This window comes from Camellia sinensis, chromosome 4 (genome assembly GCF_055761805.1).
Source record: "Camellia sinensis isolate YWXY chromosome 4, ASM5576180v1, whole genome shotgun sequence".
NCBI classification, from domain to species: Eukaryota; Viridiplantae; Streptophyta; class Magnoliopsida; order Ericales; family Theaceae; genus Camellia; species Camellia sinensis.
In genome coordinates this window covers 214,986,206-214,990,918 of record NC_138964.1, presented here as the reverse complement: position 1 = coordinate 214,990,918, position 4,713 = coordinate 214,986,206, and the positions used below count along the sequence as shown (strand labels likewise).

At 41.5% G+C, this 4,713-nt stretch overlaps 1 pseudogene; it reads right to left on the bottom strand.

The window, feature by feature from the left end:
• Positions 1-862: 862 nt before the first annotated feature.
• LOC114262693 (putative mitochondrial protein AtMg00860 pseudogene) lies at positions 863-1,513 on the bottom strand (annotated as a pseudogene).
• Positions 1,514-4,713: the final 3,200 nt, after the last annotated feature.

Sequence of the window (4,713 nt, the reverse complement as noted above, 5' to 3'; positions counted from 1 at the left end):
GAACGCCATGGAGTCTCACAATTTCATTTACATAAATCACAGCAAGTTTATCCGCATTGTACTGAGTTTTCACAGGTAGGAAATGAGCGAATTTAGTTAACCGGTCCACAACGACCCATATAGAGTCCATACCTCGAGGTGTTCGCGGTAAACCCATAATGAAATCCATAGTTAAATGTTCACACTTCCACTCCGGGATTGGAAGGGGTTGAAGCAAACCTGCCGGTCTTTGATGCTCTGCCTTTACTTGCTGACATTGCAAACATCTCGAAACAAATTCTGCAATTTCTCTCTTCATATTCGGCCACCAAAAATTTTGCTTTAAATCTCGATACATCTTAGTACTTCCGGGATGTATTGAAAATCTTGAGGTATGTGCTTCTCCCATTAGGTTCTTATTAATTTCTGGTACATTGGGAACGCATAATCTGCCTTGAAATTTTAGTACTGAATTTTCAATGATGAATTCAGGTCTTGGTTTCGTTTCCATCTTATCATAAATCTTCCTTAAAAGTTCATCTTCCATTTGCCATTTGATTTCTTCGATTGGTGTCGGTTGGGCTGACATTGCTGCTATTATAGCATCCCGATTGTGCATCACAATTTCTATGTTCATTTTTTCCAATTCAAATGATAATTCCTTCCGTTTCATGAGCAAACTTGCCAAGTTTCCCATACCTTTTTGACTGAGGGCGTCTACAACCGTATTGGCTTTACCGAGATAGTAATGGATTTGAAAATCATAGTCTTTAATAAGTTCTAACCATCGTCGCTGTCGCATATTCAACTCCTTTTGGGTAAAGAGATACTTGAGGCTCTTATGATTGGTGTAGACTTCGCATGTAGTGCCATACAAATAGTGTCACCATATTTTTAAAGGAAAGACCACCGCTGCTAGCTCAAGATCATGTGTGGGGTAGTTCTTTTCATGGGGTTTAAGTTGGTAAGAGGCATAGGCAATGACCCTCCCATTTTGCATGAGTACACAACCTATCCCTTTATAAGAAGCATCACTGTAGATCACAAATCCTTCGGTACCCGATGGTAAGGCAAGAATCGGTGCTGCAGTTAATTTTGTTTTCAATTCCTGAAAGGCAGATTCCCGCTGTTCTGACCATTCAGACAAAACACCATTCTGAGTCAATTGGGTAAGTGGTACGGCAATTTTGGAGAAGTCTTTAACAAACCTTCGGTGGTACCCTGCTAATCCCAAGGAACTACGCATCTCGGTCACATTAGTGGGGGTTGGCCAATTCACAATAGCTTCAATCTTGTGTGGGTCAACAGAAACGCCCTTCTTCGTTATAATATGTCCCAAGAACCCCACTTCATGTAGCCAGAACTCACATTTCTTCAACCTTGCATACAATTTCTTGTCTCGAAGTGTCTGAAGAATTAAACAAAGATGGCTTTCATGAGCTTCCGTATCTTTTGAATAAATGAGGATGTCGTCGATAAACACTACTACAAACTCATCCAAGTAAGGCTTGAAGACACGATTCATTAAATCCATGAATGCTGTCGGTGCATTGGTGACTCAAAAGGGCATAACCAAGAACTCATAATGACCGTACCGGGTTTGAAAGGCAGTTTTCTCAACATCCTCAGCTTTGACCTTCAGTTGGTGATACCCAGACCGTAGATCAATTTTCGAAAAGACTTGTGCCCCTTGTAGCTGGTCAAATAAATCATCGATCCTAGGCAATGGGTACTTATTCTTGACTGTTACTTTATTAAGCTCCCTATAATCCACACACAATCGAAGGGTCCCATCTTTCTTCTTCACAAAAAGGACTGGTGCGCCCCAAGAATAAATGCTCGGGCGAATGAACCTTTTGTCAAGTAAATCTTGCAACTGAACTTTCAACTCTTTCATTTCAGCCGGTGACATCCTGTAAGGAGTTTTGGAAATGGGTTGAGTTCCCGGTACTATTTTAATTGTAAACTCAATTTCACGATCCACTAACTCTCCTGGTAACTCTTCTGGAAAAACATCCGGAAAGTCACGGACGATTAGAATTGCATCAATACACCCGGTCATTGATTGCCCCTCCAAGACGCTACACAAATACCCCCGACACCCTTTCTGTAATAATTTGCATGCCTTCATTGCAGAAATTAGGTAAGGTGGAGAAATCACTCCATGCCCCTTAAAAGTAAACTCCGGCTGTCCCGGGGGGTGAAAAATAACATGTTTGGACGTACAATCAATAGTCACACAATGCTTGCTTAACCAGTCCATTCCCAAAATTACATCAAAGTAAACCATGTCAAGAGGTAATAAATTGGCATACACCCGGACATGCCCAATTAAGAGTTCACATGCAAGGTAGATAAATGTACAAACTATAGGATCCCCCAAAGGTGAAGACACACACAACATATAAGGTAATGGTTCCATAGGTCTATTTAAATGGCGGACAAATGTTTTTGACACAAAGGAGTGGATAGAGCCTGAATCAAATAACATATGAGCAGAATGACCATATATAGAAATTGTACCCGATACTACCGCTTCAGCATTTTGCATGTCACCCGGAACCAACGCAAACTCTCTTTCTTGCCTAGTGGTGTCTTTAACATTGGTGGATTTTGTAGCTGGCTTTGTGCTTGGAACTGGAGTCGAGCTTGCCGAACTTGTAGTGGTTCTATTCCCATTTTGCCGATCCCTTTGAGGACAATCCCTTACCAAATGACCCGTTTTGCCACACTTAAAACATGCCCCGGTCACCCGATAGCAAGTCCCACAATGTCTTTTTCCACAATCCGGACAAATGGGTGCCGAGTCACGGGTAGGGGTGGAAGCACTTGAGGTTCCCAAATTAAGCTTCGTACTTGGTGGTGGAGTCGTTGGTCCCCTTGGTACTTGAGTATTCTGCCTCTTCCCTTTCCATTCAGAAATCTGACTCTAAGCAGCAATATTTCCCTCTGCCATGACTGCTCTTTCCAATACGTCAACATATATAGGTAATTTCAACACATTTATTCGATCAAGAATAGCGTTCCGTAATCCCCCTTCAAATTTCCTTGCATTTTTATAGTCCGTGTCCACCATATGGGGTGCAAAACGGGCTAGTTCCGCAAATTGAGCTTTATACTCCACGACAGTCTTGTTTCCTTGTTTCAAAGTCTCAAACTCAGTCACCTTCTTGTCTTGCATACACTGCGGAAAATATTTGTCATAAAAGAGTTCCAGAAATTGGGCCCAAGTGAACTTTGATGTTCAATCCTCGTAAGCATCCACCACCTACGTGCTTCGTCTTCGAGAGTAAAAGCGCAAGTTGTACCTTCTGGGCTTTAGTGCATGGAAAAACCTCAAATAACTTCTCTACACCCAACACCCACGCCTCTGCTTTCATCGGATCAATTCCCCCCTTAAATAAAGGTGGCTTCATCTTCTTGAATTCTTTCGTAAGTGTAATTGTCCGATCTTCAGCGTGATGAACTTGCACCACTGGCGGAGGTACTGGTGGCGGTGGTGGTTGTTGTTGTTGCTGTTGCCGTAGAGTTTCTACCATTTCCATAATTATCCTTTCCATTCTGTCTAGTCGTACGGAGGTAGAATCCTCCGGATCATCCATCCTTGTCCTCACCATGATCTACATAACAATTAATTATAACACACACAAGAGACACACAAGTAGACATGAATAATAACCATTTCAGAATATTTACCAGAAACTGTTACAGATACGAATCTCGTTGCTATCTACCACTTAGTATGCATAAAAAATATCATGCATGGAACTTAAGTCTTTTCTAGACGCCCTGAAGTTCAATGGATTCGTGTGTGAGATAGCAACTCGTGCTCTGATACCACTTGTTACGCCCCAAACTCACCCCTAAAAGTTTGGGCATGACCGGCCCAAAGATGGGCCTCAAAACATCTTCCAAAACATCGGGCCCTAAAACGAAAGCAATTAATAATCAAATATGTCATCCATTGAGCAGTGTTTACATGCCAGAATCACAAAACATTCCCATCACATACATAAGTCGCATTCATATACGTATATATAGACCCACATATACAAACCCAGCCAGTAAATGAGGGGTGTAGCCAAAACATTCAAGAGTGAAAAGTTATACATATCAGTCAACGTTTGACAAAAGTACTAGTGACCCAACATTATGTGCCATGAAAGGAACTCTACAAAAACAAAAAGGCTTTACTTTAATTGATTAAACACAACGGGGTTGACAAAGAGCTGCTAAAGCTGGACTAGGATTGGCCTCTGGGCTGATTACCTATATAGATATACATAACACAGAGTGAGTGAAGCTCAGTGAATAATAGTAATACAAGGAAGTTCATATAGATAAACATAAAACACAATGAACAGATATTTATAATTCATGTGCTTGTCTTGATCTTGCATTCACTTCCAAAACGGCCTTGGGCCCAACATTATTCAGAATGACCTTAGGCCCAACATATCAATAGTTGTTTGGAACATTGGGAGGCAGATAGAACATCGACATGTCTCTAACGCCCTTGGCCTTAGGCCATGAGTCATAAACAATTCATATCATGTTAGGGTTGATGAGACATCGGCTTGTCCCCATCTTCCTCGGCTTTAGAGCCGTCTATAATAAGTAACTCATATCAAAATGGCCTCGGGCCCATTGATAGCGAAACAGAACGACCTTGGGTCCATAATAATACCATTGTTCGAATATTACAACACAAGGGTTCCAGTTATCCACTATACC